Raw genomic sequence first — 15,846 nt, 5'->3', positions numbered from 1 at the left:
GGGATCCTCATTCAACCAGCATCATGTGGGCGTTGAGTTCCTCATGCCTGCTGGGGACCACGGTGCCACTGAGGAGGGCTCCTGTGCCTCTGCAAAGGCGGGTGACACTCTGCTGTCAGCGCCCTGGCAGAACGCAGGACGCGGTTGGTATGCATCTTGTAGTCACAGTTGTGTGCGCCTGCTGCTTCAAGGGCCTGGAGCTGGTTAAGATATTGGTGTTCTGTACAATGATATTCAGCCCTTATAAATTTTCTTTTCTATGTGATTATTGCAAAATAATTACAATTCCTGGATAAGATCTTGTTCTCATCAGCTCTGCTATAAATTCAGTGAAATAGTTGAGAGTCCATGAAACTACTCTCCATTTACACCATTAATAATGGAGAACATAACTTGGCTTGCAGCTTTGTCTTATTACCCAATTATGTAAGAAAAGGGATTGCACAGAATACAAAATTAAAAATAAATACACATTTGATTCTGGTCTGCGCTGCAGACACTGACCAACAATGTGCAGAACTAGGAAAAGAGACTATTTTGCATTTTGCTGTTGTTTAAAGTAAAATCCCACTGAATCCAATGCAGTTGCATGTTTGTAAATAAAATAATTTAGCACTTTTTTATCTATTTTGGTCATTATTTCTTTTTAAGATTTAAAAAACCATTGCCATCGTGAAAGACCAGCTCTCCTGCATTTGATAATGCATACATCTCTTGTTCATTGGAATATGAACGATAATGCTCTTGTTTATTGCGTACTTGGTGTAGATGTATCTAACTGCACCCCTCGGTCAGTAACAACCAAGCCTGGGGTTGCCAGAGTTCCCAAGGCAGCACTGTAACTTGGCTATTACCTTAGAATAAGCTGCGCTTAGATTAACAAAAATGTTAAAAGCAGAAATGGGTTGCACCGCTTTTGCTAACTTGTGTAGTCTCCTGTTACACGGTTTAGAAGGAAGGTGCACAAACGAGGTGCTGAGCTGCTTTGGTGGTTTTGGGGGGTTTGTTTTGATGTGTGTGGGGTTTTTTACGACTAATTTGTTTTTCTAATTTGCACTTTCTGTTAAGAGCTCTAACAAACCAGTGCAGCACCTTGAGATTTGGCTAAGTAGATTATAGCAAACATGAATTAAATGAGGGATAATGACAAAATAACACAGGGCAAATTCTGTTCTTTCTTTTATCCATGTAATCTCACTGAAGTTGGAAGGGCAGCATAAACATTCATTCTAAATTAACCTCTTGGGACAATCCTACCTGCAGTCATTTCTGAATACTGTACTGAACCATGGATTACTTTTTCAAATTAATACTTGTTAATTATTTCTGAGTTACATATTTAGCTCTGCTGCATTCTGGCCAGGTCAGGTTTTCAGCCAACATCTTGGCCAACCTCTTGGCCTCCCTGCCTTGGCGTTGTCATCATGTAGAATACTGACTCATCACCGTTCCTATACAGTTCCTGTTATTGGCATTTCCCTGTCAGTCATATCCACACCATCTTTCTCCTCATCACTTAGGTTGCATTTGTACACAGTCAGAAACCCATTTCATTATATCCTCTGATCCAGACCCTGTCTAGCTGGGGTTTCTTTCCCTGCAATATCTCAATTTATCTTGTTTCCAACACCTAAAATAATTTTCATTTAGACCTAGGTCATTTATCTACCTTGATCTCTCGCTCCTCTCCATTTCTTCCTTTCCTATTGATCCAAGCGTGTTGTGCTCTCTCATGCTGGCTTTCCAGCGATTCTGGTTCTCCATCACGTCAAATTTACTTTCATTTGTTCTCACGAGCACAACTGCACTTGTAATATAATCTAGTATTGTTTCTTATTTTATTGTCCTACTCTTTTCAGTCTGCTGGAAATGACAGCCTTCGTGTTCTTCGTTTCTCTCTCTAAAAGAGGCTTTTACCTTCTTGCTTCTCTGTTTAAGGAGGAAGTTCAGTCAAATTGGCTAGGACTCTCCTCATACGAGTATCTTCTCAAAGTCACCTCCTCATCAGAGTCTTTCTTCATGTACATCTTCACAGGAGAGTGACATGATGTGTACTGTTTCCACTATATTTCCCCAGTACTTGCTTATTTTTGCTTTATTCAGAATGAATGCAGAATAGGTAAAGGCACAGCTTCTGCTCTGCTTCTGCACGGTGTCTGTGCCTTTGCTGTAGCATGAGCCACTACTCCTCCTCTGTTGGCTTAGGTAAGCAGAAACCCCTTCTTCACTGCGGGGGGGCAGAGAAGGCTCCATCTTCTCCTTCAACACTGAGCTTCCAGTTCTAACCATGCACCGAGGAACTTCTCAGAAGGAAAGAAAAGAAATTGCATCAACTGAATATGAAAAACAAAATGGGATATCTAGTGCTCTGCAAGCCAAACTGCTGCATTGTCTTCTCTTGTGGCTTTCTCTTTAGGTTGGATCTGAAGGATGAGAAGCCAAATGACAAGCCAGGCCCGTGTGGAACGTTCCTTACGGCTGACAAGCAACTGCCAAAGCCCACCTCCGGGAACCCGCCAAGAAAGGATCCGCACATTGCTGTGCGATTGCAGCCACTGCTGCCAGGATCTGTAGCTGAATCAAACTTTTTGTATCTGCTGACAGATCTAAAAGAATCCGTGCTGACTCCAGAGCACGTCTATTAACCTCTTCCTAGGTCAGTTAAACTAGCAGAAGTCTCCCTGTGTTTGTACAGTTCTCCAGCCTTGAAAAAAAAGATAAGTGAAATCCAGGGAGATAATCGATGAACGTATGCAGCACAGAGGTAGGAGTTCCTTACATCCTCCTGCTGCCAAGAACATCTGCTTATAAATTAGAAACTTAGAACCAGAAATCAGAAATGACTTAGAAATGAGCAAATAAAGGTGGTTATTGCCCTGGCAGCATTAAAAATATATATATACACCTATACGCATATATACAAAATTCAATTTTAATGATAGTATATAGAGACTGTTAAATGTATTATTCAGTCTTCATTAGCCTAAATGCCACATGCTTTCCAACTTTTAATTCCTCTTCTTGTTAGGCAATATGATTCTATGGCAAAATTTTCTCTCTTTAGCACCAGGTTGAGACAAATCTCTTCATGCTATTGTGCCCTTTAGGAATACTGTCAAATTCAATCATTCAGGACTTACAAGTCTTGCACTAACATGAAGAGACTGATTTGAAAACTAAAGGGACTAAAGTCTTTTTTTCTGTTTTTCATTTTCCATTCCCATACCTTAACCATTTTACACAGAAGCTGAGATTGCCAGCTTTGCTCTCACATGCAAATGAGCGCTTCCTGATGCTACGCAGCCCTAGAATAATGCACTCAGATGTGGCAGTGACTGTCTCCACCAGTATTTTCTCATCGGTTGTATCTGAAATGTCAAGAATTATCGTGGTGTCAGAAAATATACCAGAATATAGCAGCCTCTACAGCCTATTTAAAGGGAGTTAAAAATAGATATAAAAACGACCTCAGGAAAAGATGCAGAGAAATTCTTGACCTTTTATAAACTAGGTCCCGTTCAAACAAAGTATGTTTCAATAAAGTCAATAGAAGACATATACCTAAGAATAATTAATCTAGGCTATCATACACAATGGAAAAGTTTGAAAAGGACTGATGAGTCAGCTGGCAAGGAACTGAATGCGGGATCCAAGTGTGATGCTGTAGCAAAAAAGGGTTCCTGCACACCTTGACATACAGACCGAGTGCAGATGTCAGTGGGGGCAAGTTTTACCTGTACATGCAAGGTGCTGAGGGTGATTAGGGCACGGTGTGCACAGTTCTGGTGCACACACTGCAATACAGATACTAAAAAAAATGGAGTCTAGAGAAGAGCTACAGCATGATCTGAAGTCAGAGAAAATGCCATGTAATTGAAGAACTAAAAATCTTAATCTATCCACTGGATCAAAAAGATTGAAAGGCGAGTTGATAACAGTGTAAACATATGCACTGGAAAAAATATGCAAGGGCCCATTGAATCTACCAGAGAGTGACATAAGAAGGAACAATGCCTGGTAGCTTGAATGAAGCAAATTCAAATAGTGTCATCTTCAGCCTTCAATTCAGCACCACTGACAATAGATAATCCTTGGAACAAACAGTTAAGGGCTGTGGTTGATTCCTGGGCTCTTGGTGTCTTCAGATCAAGACTCCTGCCTTCCTGGAAAATGCAGGCCAGCCCAGCACAGGCTATTTTGTATTTGAGTACTGCAGGCTCGGTTCAAGTTTAAATACAGTTGCCTGTAATTTACAGGAGACCAGACTATGTACTCCCATAGTCCCTCTTTTCTAGACTTCATAAATAAATTTCTATAAACTCTCCAAAACCTCTATAAATAATTCTTTTCCCACTATCACCCCAGGTCTAGCTTTCCTCTCCATGTATATCTTTTTGACTGGCCTATTTGAATATCCTACCCCACTTGCCCAGCAGTGTGGCCAGAAAAATGTCACTTACAGATAATGGGGAGATGATGGCACCTGCTTCTTGTCCCGGCTGCTGAGATTGCTCACCATCTCTTCGAGGAGTTAAGTAGTGTCCCTGGCCTTTGCCTTTATTTGCCCCTGAGGAGAATGCACTTCATCCAGCTCAGCTCTCTCTACCCAGATCCAGCCCTCCACACTCAAATACTGCAGTCTTTCCAGGGCGCAGCTCCTCAAATGTGGCTCAGCAAGTGATGGAAACTGCAGCCAAAAGCAAAGCAGGATAGCCGGTCTGGGGTTGTGCTTCAGAGACTTTTTCAGCCTTTAGACAAAACTAAACCAGACAAAATCAAAGCTTTCCTCAGCAGCAACAATCCATTTAAAGTAATTTGAACATTTGCCGCAGCTTTCAGGATTTCTTACAGCGCAACAGGAATATTCAGCTTGGCCAAGCTGGTACCTGCATAACTAAGGGGAAAACTGGCATCTTACGCTTACTAGCTGAGTGCTTTTCCTTTCCCCATGTTGGACACTGTCTTCACCTGGAGCATTGGTTTGAATGCAGAGTCACAGTTTTCTTTGTTGTTCTGTATTTTATCAACATACGAGGTTTTTCTCATGGTTAAATAAGAGATTCTGTTCTCCTAACAGATATGTAGATAACTCTGTGCTTTTGCTCCACTATCTGACATAAGGCTGAATCTGGTAACCTCACTTACTGAATAATTGGGTTGTCTGTGGGAATACTCACACATGTAAAATGAGCAGGACTTGGCCCTTTGGTCGTATTTTTGTAATAAAAGACAAAATGAGATTTTTAGGAAACTGCAACTTATGACCATAATATTTATGAGGCTGTCAGGACTGCACTGTAAAAATTCATATTATTTAATTCTTCACTCTGACACTAAAGCATCATTTCATTTATATGCAAATAAGAATATACTCTACTGCTGTTTCTTCACTGAAGAAGCTGTTTGAATTATTCACATTTTATTAATAAAGCTTCATAAATAAGTATTTTTTCCTACTCAATTGGTAGTGGCCAGGGGAGAGAATCTATTTATCAGACTTTGTTATTATGAGCTTCATAACAAAATATGAAGATTTATGGAGTACGTAATTAGACGTTATGTGATTGTAACGGAAACATTGCGTTATCCAGGTGAAAGACTCTTTTCTTTATGCATTTCTCCTTGGTAGAGGCACTTTCTGGAAAATGGACTAAAGCCATCCCCATTGCTAAGATCCAGGAACAGAGCAATTTAATTCCTTTTTTTTGATCATACATACTGAAGTAATTTTGAATAATGAAAAGATGCCTAAGAAAGACTGTAAGGAATGCCAGGGAGAAGCATTGCAGGGAAAATGCTGTGCCTCCTCTGGGCAGAGGTGCTGGTCTGCAGACCCAGGATTAACTGCATATATGACACTACAATGCACAGCCTGAAACTGCCTGGCCTTTACACTATCATTTAAGTGTCCAGCGCTCAATGTTCCCTTTGGATGCAGAGCGTAGTCAGAGTACTCCTGTGGTGAACTCGGTTCTGCGAATGAGGCTGCCTACAGGGCTGAGCCCCAGCACTGGCGCCTGGACCAGGACAGCCAGGTCTGCAACCTCCTGATGGGTTTAGGCGGAGCAGAGATGCCCCGATGCTCTGCTTAGTCATGGCAGCAGCTTCTTCATGTGTGCAACAGAGCGACTTTAGGGACCCAGGTATTTTCTTCAGCAAAATCAGAGCAAGCCATAGCAACTAAAGTGGCTAGAAGAAGTTTCTGTGAATTGCTTTGCCCGAGTTAGGTCCGTATATTGCAGTTAAAATAGGCACTTTTTAAAATACTGGCACTGAATTCTCCCTGTGGAGTTGAAGTATGAGACATATAGAACAATACTGTCATGAGATGTCCAGTGCTATCGCAGAATAGCACCTGGGTGCCTATAGATAACTTAAGCCAATGAAAATTTAAGGGAAAAAGGCTGGATGTGAAATACCTGCTGAGCATTACAGATCAGCCCACAGGGTTTTGTTTTATTTCATTACTGTATGCTGTAATCCAAGAAGAGTTTTAATCTCACCCACAGTACCTCTGAAATTCACCGCAGCAAAACTATTGTAAATCAGAAGTAGTCCAGTATATCTAGGCTGCCTGGGCTTGTGTAGAGAGCTGAAGATGCTTTGTGGGAAAAGTTGCTAGCTTGTATTTTGACATTACCGATACAGACTGATTTTAGTGTTTCTCTGGAAGCAAGACCATGGAGCATGTCGTGTGGAAGTCTCTCAAAGTAATCAAGACTAAGAAATTAGCCTGTAATTGTATACATGTCTGTTCTTGAACCAATTTTTTGCATGTGAAATAAGAATCTGCGAGCTGCTATATTGGAATTCATCCAGCCAAGCACTTCAGTGCATACATAACTTTAAACACATGTGTAACCCATGGCACAGAAAGCACAGACCTGGCTTGTGTGCTGCTGGTAGCAGCATGAGCTGGACAGGCGGGGGTGTGCTCAGAGGAGCAGCAGGGAGCAGTCCTCAGGAACAGCCAGCAGCTACTTGGAAGGATCCTGGATTGGTTGATAAAATCAGGGAGGTTAAGGGTGTTGCAGAAATTTTCAACTCTGCATAGTCATTGTGGACAAAGATGCATACCTAATGCTCGCCAGAGGAAAAATCTGATCATGTATGTTAAGTTTATATTTATTTACATATGATCAGGTGTTTAGAATTACAAAATTCCTCAAAAAAAACCCCACTTTTTATGTCAGCTTGAACAATCACAGATTTTCATTTATTTTGTTAACATTGAGTAAGTCCTGAAAGCACTACACCTAAACTTCTCATTGCATTTGTTTTTGAAGAAGAATCAATATCTTAGCACTGTAACTTATTTCTGTCATTACAGTAAACTTTTTTCCTGGAGATTCTCTAATGTTCTGCATGTTGAATACTAGCTAAACTTTTAGCCAACAATGGAGTACTGTTATTCCTTTAACAGTATGTATTTGCAGCCTATACATGATATTATTCACAAATTCACAGTAAGCAGAGTCAAAACAGAAAGTAAAATAAGTATACATGTTTTGCTGGGATGTCTGTTACAGCATTGTAGCCAAGAGTAACAAATTTTTAAGTCTACAGACATTTCTCTTTGCAAATAGACTCAAATTCTAATTCTTAGGACATTTTATGCAGCTTTATTTGCAAAAAGGATTACTAAAAGGAGCAGAAAAAAAACTTTAAGTGCATGCTAATTTTGCTGTGCTTGATCCCACATGACTGAAAATTGGTGGGAGGTGGAAAACAGTTTGTATATAATCCAGAATAAGGGAATAAAAAGTACAGATTAGTTTAGAAAATGTGCATACAGTATTCTTCAGTTGCATAGTTTCACCCACTGACAGACTTAGAGTAGATACTGAATCTTGAAGCATGAGGTTTCACCTGCACATTACATCGTCTTGTAGGCCTGAGTAGAAAGGGTAACCAAAAATTCGTAAGCAGTTCCTTCCTCTCCCCTCCTGAGGAGAGATGCTAATTTTCACTGCTGAAATTAATGGGAATTTTACTCCTAGCTCTGCAAAGGGAGGAAAGCCATCCTATTAGGATGATTTTGGGGTTTTTTTTCCTCATTACAGAAACCATTTGGAAGCAATTACATATCTTCAGACCCGCAGGGGCGCTGGGGGCACTGATGGGGCTGATCAGCCCCACCTGGGGCCTCTCCCCACCCTGCCCAGGCCCCATTTCAGCCCAGATGGGGGCTGTCAGCTGGTGCTGTAGCAGTATCAGTAGCAGTGCTAGTCCCCAGTGCCCCATGGCCTGGCCACGCTCCCACCCCGTGGGCTGGTGTCCTGGTTCAGCTGTGGGCAGTCCCTGTGCCCGGGGAGGTGGCCTGTGGGTGCCCACGAGGCCCTGTCCTGCTCTGTTCCCTGGGGATCCCTCCCAGCACTGAGGGAGCTGCCAGCCTTCAATGGTTATTACCAAGGATATTACCATAGCTGGATTTTGCTGAGGAAGAAATCCATCACTCATCTTGGTTGTCCATTGCTTCTCTTCTCTACTAGGGATGTACAGCAGACTCTCTGGGGAAGCCTTCTGGACAGGCAGGCCTTGACCCATGTATTTCCAACCTGGCTACTCTTTTTGTGTGTAACTGTAATGTTCCCGGTTTAAACTCCCAGGTTCTTTGGCAGCAAATACTGAAATTTAAATTGGGAACCATACATCTCTTCTAGGCAACTAAGTAACCTGATTTTTAGGCCCCCCCCAGCCCAGCAATCAGAACAATTACTTGGTCTGGGTTGTGATGCACCTATAGAATTCTTCTGTACCACTTTAGTTCTTCCTTGGGGCATCAATGCTAAAATCTCAGAAAAGCAATTAATTTCTTGCAAACTGCTCGTGCTGAAAGTAGTCATACGTCTAAGTAAGTCAGCAGTATCCAATACTACTGTTACTGAACTTGGATACAAAGGAGAAACCTTTTGGTTTGGGGTTTTGTCATTTGGTTTTGTTTTTCTTTTGTTCTTTCACTGAGAGGATAATATGCCTTGGAAAGGCATTTATTTGAAGTGTGTACTGGTGCACTGCAGAGCTTGTTTTGTATTAAATTCCAGGGATGAATTCTCTTGTGAGTAGTTTGCTGTGACTTGACTGATTTATTTTTAAAGAAAATGGTCTGATTTTTTTCCTTTTTTTTTTTTTTTTCCCTCCTTACTCTCAGCTACAGGTAATGAAATGAAAACTAGCTTCATTGTTATGGTATGAAAAACTACAATGAGCTGACTTTCCTAATTACACAAAAAGGTTGTAAGTTCTGTGAGGTGGTTGAGGAAACCACCGACATAGCTCTGTGTCGGGATGCAGCAGGCAGCCCTTCCCGGGCTCCGGCACAGGGAGGACAGTGGTGTAATGGGTGGGATGGCTTTTCTGTTTCCCCTCCCCAGGTGGGAAAGCATGCTGTGTTTCCAGTCTGCTCTGACCTCTGGCGAGTAAGTAGGGACCATGCTTTCCTTGTTAACCAACTTACATGTTGGAGTGTATGAAACAAGCCCTCTCCAGACAGATGAGGAACACTACAAAGTAGCACATACTGCATCTACAATATGCAGGACAGTAATTTTAAAATGAAAAATGAACTTTTGAGCCCTCAAATGCCATAATTCTCTAACCTTCCTCTAAGCATAGGATCTCATCCAGAAAACTTTATTATGTCACATTGCCTTGTCTATTTCTGGTTGCCTGTCTTCTGGTGTAGTATGTTTCTGCAGGGTGGTATGTAGTACATTAGTTTTTCCAAAAGTCCTCCCACACAATGTAATTTCTGGAGTTTGTGGTTCTCTTTCATATCCTCTGCAAGGAAATATGTTAGTGCTGTAATTTGGTGTGGGTATGCTCCAAGTAGAGACTCTGGCTGCACACAAGCTTTCCAGGGCAGAATTTTGAGGCCTATGTTCTCATTTTTATTTTTGTTCTTCGCTCTGTGGTATGCAAACCACAGGACCATATGGCACAACTACAGAAATGTGCAAGCTGATTATGCAACTGCTTCCTATTATAGCTGCAAAATATGGAAGTGATGAGTTAATTGGATCAAAAATAATGTCACTGTTCAAGAAAGCAGCAAGCCCCAAACGGTTATCTGTGAAAACCGGAATACTGCTGTCCAACAGGCATTTCTAAAATATTGAATATTAAGAAGACAACTAAAAATGAATTTAATTCATAAGTAACACAGGAAGGTACTCCAGTTCTTTTGCCTAACTGGAAATGGACTTGCTACTATCATGCCTGAAAGGGGAATGAGAAAGGCAATGGTGGCTGTTCATACTTCGTCCATAGGAGTTGTCAGCTACCTACTGGTTAGCACATGTATTCCACAATGATGAGGTGTTGAGATGCTACTGGTTTTGGTACAAATGTGGTAGTAAACTGACATTTGTGCTAGTCCATGGCATTCTTCAGATGTTCTTCACTGTCACAGTAGTCTCTCTTATTTTCTCTTTTTGTCCCTCTTTTAACTGGAGTTTGTAGCAAAATAAAAGGAGTAACTCAGAAACAGGTATTATCCTACGAAGTTTGAAAACAACTGGGAAAGCAGCAGGATTGGATGGAAGGATTGAGAAAAGTGGTGTGTTTTTTCAGATAGCTGAAGCAGCTTAGGAGCAGTTTTATAAACAATACTGGTAAAACTAACAGGACAGAATGGAGAACAGTGGTAATTGGTGGGGGAAAACTCACGGGAACAGTTTTAACTTGGGGTTGCTGGGGAAAGCTGAGAAGTCCTCATGTTTGTCCTAGTTACGAGGATCTTTAAGCTGTTGTTGGAAGCATGCAACTTAGCAGGGTGTCTTCCTTCAGAGATTCATGAGTAAGGGAAAAGAAACAAGGCAACTGTAATGCCCCCCTTCCCCTATGAACACTGCTTTTCATGGCAGAAGAAGGGCTGAGGTTACTCTGTCACAATCCCTATTATATTCAATATTCTTGTAGCCACAGGCTTTGTCCTAACCATTCCCTCTCAACTCTGAAAACCCAATTTCCTCTTGTTTTTTATCCAAAATATACCCTTTGGATACAGTTAGGGGTATTCTGTGTTACAGTTGGGCTGTTTATCTCGGGGAGCACTTGCATAGCACTGACCAATGGGACCTTATTCTCCACTGACTTTATCTGCATTTGTATATATACAATGCAAAGCTGTGTGTAACACAGTCTTATTTGATAGCATCTGGTACCCACGCAGCTCTGAAAGTTACTTCCTAAGGAAAGGTGGAATGGAAAGTCAAGCCTTTAGATGAAAACGTAGTCTGGAGAAAATCCATGGAGGAAAACAAGGAGAGACACTTTGAACATATCCTTAAATCAATGAAGAGCTGGTAGGGATAGCTGAAGATGAAAATGGTCGTATTTTTACATTAAAATTTGCCTTAAGTGGATTAACTTTAATGTTTCTGCTGGGTGCTTATATTGAGAACCACTGAAGTCAAAATACAAACATTTCAAATTAGGAAAGCAAATAGCTTCAATGATAGCTTTAAATAATCAGATTTCTTAACAGGAGATTTCAGTGAGGATGAAATTACAGAAGAAAAATAGATGGCTAAAGCGATGAGAGCAGTAATACACAGCCACAGGAGATACAGGGAGAAGAAGAAAGCCAGGGTCAAGGATGAAGTCAGCATCACAGACAAGAGAGACAAGCACTAGGTCAGAACAGAGCAAAACAAGAGAAGAGAATGAGCAGTGCATGTATAATATATGATAGGCAGGGCCAAATTCTACCCCAGCTTACATCAGTACAACTTCATTGGCTGAATCCTCTTAACACAATGTCACTTTCAATATGATCTAACAATGTACATGCAGGCTTTTATTTAAATCAATGCACAAAGCTAAATTTTTCCACTCTCTCATGCTGTTTCTAGGCAATTGTAACTTCACTGTTCCACTGTTGTTACTATAATGGTTCTTTAGATACTACTGAATTTCTTCTCCTGTGTGTCTTCTAAGAGTAAATACTTACCTGTTTTGCATCTGTGTTCTGCTTTAGCAAGATTAAATTCTTCAAATTAAAGTATCTTTTAGGAAAGGATGCTAGTGTACACCATTGCTTGAACAGCATACTATTTTATGCACATTTTAAAAATATGAATTCTCTGTATATTCTACCTATCATTGCTCATTTTAAAATATTTACCTTTTTTAGTATTCACATTTTCCATATTTTGGCATCAGTGGTGTAAAAAAGGAGAGATGATCAGCTCCCTGAATCAATAAGCAGGAAAACTGACTTTGCTTGAAACATTTTTCTTACAGTATCTTTTTATAGTTGTAGCATTTATATTATTTTTGAAGTTGTCACTGATGTGAAAACAGTGATTTTAATCTAACACCTGGTTTTACGTACAAGTAAAACTTTGCCCACTTATCTGCTGTTATAGTTTATGCATGTATGCATGCACACAAAGCTTTACTATTCTAAACCCAAAAGAAACTACAGGTCTTTATGTTTTTAAACGCTAGCTCTTTTATTCTTGTTTTTTAGCAGAAAACCCCCACAGATGATTTTTACAAACAGCCAAACAAAACTGGCAAGCCTTTCTAAGCCCACCCCTCCCACAATAAAATGACTGGTGTGGTTTCAGTCTTTGCCCCCACTCATGACCCACAGGCAATTTTGCCTCTGACTTCTGCAGTTTAAAATAAAAATTACAAAGTTGTAAATCTCTAAAAGCTGCCAACTGTCCACCCCAAAACTCTAGGCTTTAGCTACTCTTATTTATGTATATCTTATCTTAGTTTAGCATTATAGACAAGACTGACTTTACTGCTTGTTTACATCAGTGTAACAGAGGTAGAATTAACCCCTCAGTTCACCAATTAACGAAGCGCAGCAGTGGTACTGTCTGGTGTTTTCAACATGCTTACCACGCTTGCAGTTCTGAAGAGCTACCACCACAAGAACAAAGAACTGCGGTTCATAAGAAAACTGTTCCACACTGCCATACAGAAGAAGAAAGCAGTACAAAGAAAAGCATGCCGTACCCTGCATGGCAGCATCCCTGGCGGAGGTGTGCTGGGGTCCCGGCGGGCTGACGGAAGTGGTTCGGAGCCCCCAGCAGACAGCAGCGCTGGGGCCCCTGGACCAAAGCAGTCTGTCAGAGAGAAATTTTATATATTTTTATATATCACTTAAGGCATCTAGCTTAAAATATTAAAAAGGAGGACAGAACTATGGAAAGGGGGGTTCTTCTGGAAAATTGCCTGTGGACTGTATTTTAACGTTCTGAAGCTGTTCCCTCTAGCTATTTTATACAATACCCAGTTTTCTTGAGTTTCAGAAGTACTAATGATTCAACGAATGCAGAATCAGAGAAGGCTCCTGAACTCAGCTTATGCTCCCCTCCACTGCCTTGAAGTCCTATTTCCAGCCAGTCTTTTAGAACTGTAGAGCACTGCAATGGGGCAAAAATCCCTCTGCAGTGTTAACTGTTGCCTTCTTTGAAAGGAATTCATTTTAAAGCAGAGAAACTGGTTGTATGTGATTGAAATATTTTGTCTTTTTTTCCTGAGAACTGGTAGAAGCTTGGTTTAATGCAACAATTCCAGTAATTAAATGCCGCATTTTTTGTGTTTAGTATCAGGTTTTTCCTCTTTATTCCCAACTTTTCTGTAGATATTTCTTGTGGGTTTTGATGTTTAAAATAACAGTTACTTGAAATGTCATGAATATCCAATAGAAATTTAGTAAGTAGCAAGCCCCTCTCCCCAACTGAATATGAGGATAGTGCTTTTTTAATCCTTTCCATGACCAACAGTTCTTGGTATAATGTTAAAATATAACATAAAAATACCATTTCATGCAAATGTCAACTATATACGACTTCAGATGCATGCTGCATACTGTCTGGCTGCATAAATCATCAAGGTAAAGATGGCTTGTTTTTATGACAGCAGCAAATAACATTGCCAAGATTTCCATTATTAAAATAAAACTAGGAAAAAATGTAGATAATGCAAAAATATAACTGAAGTTTTTTAGAAAGAAATTCTGCACCTGCAAAATCTCATTCTAATGCCTTTTTCTACTAGACTGTTCTGAATGAATTAGAAATTACTGAAGCATTGTTGAAGCAAAGCCATGTTCTGCTGAAATTTCACCGTAATCAGAACATTCCACTTGGAGATACCACCTTTGCCAAAGGTTTTAATGGGAAGTCTCAAAACAATTGGATATTTTAAGAGAAGCAGTCTGAGTTATTAGAATTTTATCAGGATAAAAACTCTATTTTATTTTTTTTAACCAGGACTAGGTGGAAGTGTACCCGTTGTTCCTTCAGTCCGCTATTTTAATTCCTGTGTCATGTTGATGGTGATCAGGGTCTTTCACTAGCTTTTACTTATCTGTTCTCTGTCAGCAATGAAAGCTGTCCTCTTGGTCTGGAGAATAGACCTGATTCTGTCCTGCTCCACCACATCATCTGAAATGGTCTTCCACAGAAAGATGGCAGTTTTAACAAATTTAAGCACAGTGTTATTAAGGTAAATTGCTCAAGTGTGACCTTAAATCTGTACCACGAAATCTGAAACACGAAATACCTATCAGTGAATGGGACTAGATCTTTTTCTGGGACTTAACCAATGCAGGTACTATCAAACCAGGGAGATGAGAGACAGGATCCAGATGCCCCTTCCCAGCCACTTTGAGTCCTTCCCTACGCTTATTCCTTTTTTTTTTTCCTCCTTTCTTTTGCTGAGTAAGCATCCTCCACCAAGCTGATGTCCACTGTTTTATTGCACTATTAATATTGTGGTGATAGATCTCAGCTCCATGATGATAATTGCCTTGTCTCTCTTTGCTCTCCTTTGGCATCTGGAATGCAGCAGTTAGGCCCACGTAGCAGAGCTGTCAGCTGCGGTGTGCTGACTGGTAACACAATAAATATGTGCTCTAAATTTGTATGAACACTGGGCTTATGTCTTAACATTTCAGCATTTCTTTTGCTCACATTCCATTTTTTTAATTACTATTATTTCTAATGAGTACTATGAGTTTATCTAAGTTGATTCTAAAGTTCTGTAGATCTATATTCTGTACCTGGTGCGCTGGTGATTAAGATTCTTCCCCATATGTATGTAGTAGCAGGGAGGAATAGCTTGGTACTGTGATTTTTTTTTAATTTTTTTTAGGGAAGATTTATCCTAACACTCTGTTTTCCCTGGTACTCATGCTGTTGCCACTACTATTGCCCAAGGAAATGTTTCTGCCTCAAATCCCTCCACTTCTAAAGTCTATGCACAGACCATGAATATAGGCCAAAGGTCACACTTTGGAGAAAACACACAAGGGTGGAATGAAATATTATAAATAAATATTTAGAAAAGGAAAAGTTACAGGTCTCAAAAAGGGCATGACTTGGTGAAATTTAATGGCTTTTTACATGCAGGAGCTCATGTTGGAGATTCTTATGGACTCCCTGGTCTTAAATCTGTGGCTCTGTAGAGGCTAAAGCCAAGAGAAAAACAAGAGCTAAAACAAAGTGAGAGGAGATAAATCACATTCTCCTGATAGTCAAGTAGTATTTTAATTAACTAAAAATATATGTAAAAAGAAATCTATCCGCGACTTCTCAAGAAACAAAACAACACTTCCTTGTCATAAAGAAATTATTTTTCTTTTTACACTGGGTATTTTGTAGTCAGCTTATGAAGACCAAATATTAAAGTCATTTGCCCAGATGTCGCAATTCTAGCTTGTTTTACAGGAAAATAAGGTGCTTCAATGAGTATGAAGAAGTAATGAATGCTAAAACACTTGAAACCCACACTTTCTAACATTTAGTGATGCTGCAGCAACAATTTAGGTTAAGCTGATCTTATTAATTTTATGTAAGTTAGTATGATTTGCAAAAGCAT

Source organism: Balearica regulorum, chromosome 8 (genome assembly GCF_011004875.1).
Source record: "Balearica regulorum gibbericeps isolate bBalReg1 chromosome 8, bBalReg1.pri, whole genome shotgun sequence".
Taxonomy (NCBI): Eukaryota; Metazoa; Chordata; class Aves; order Gruiformes; family Gruidae; genus Balearica; species Balearica regulorum.
The sequence above is the reverse complement of the archived record's forward strand: the minus strand, read 5'-3'. Positions refer to the sequence as shown.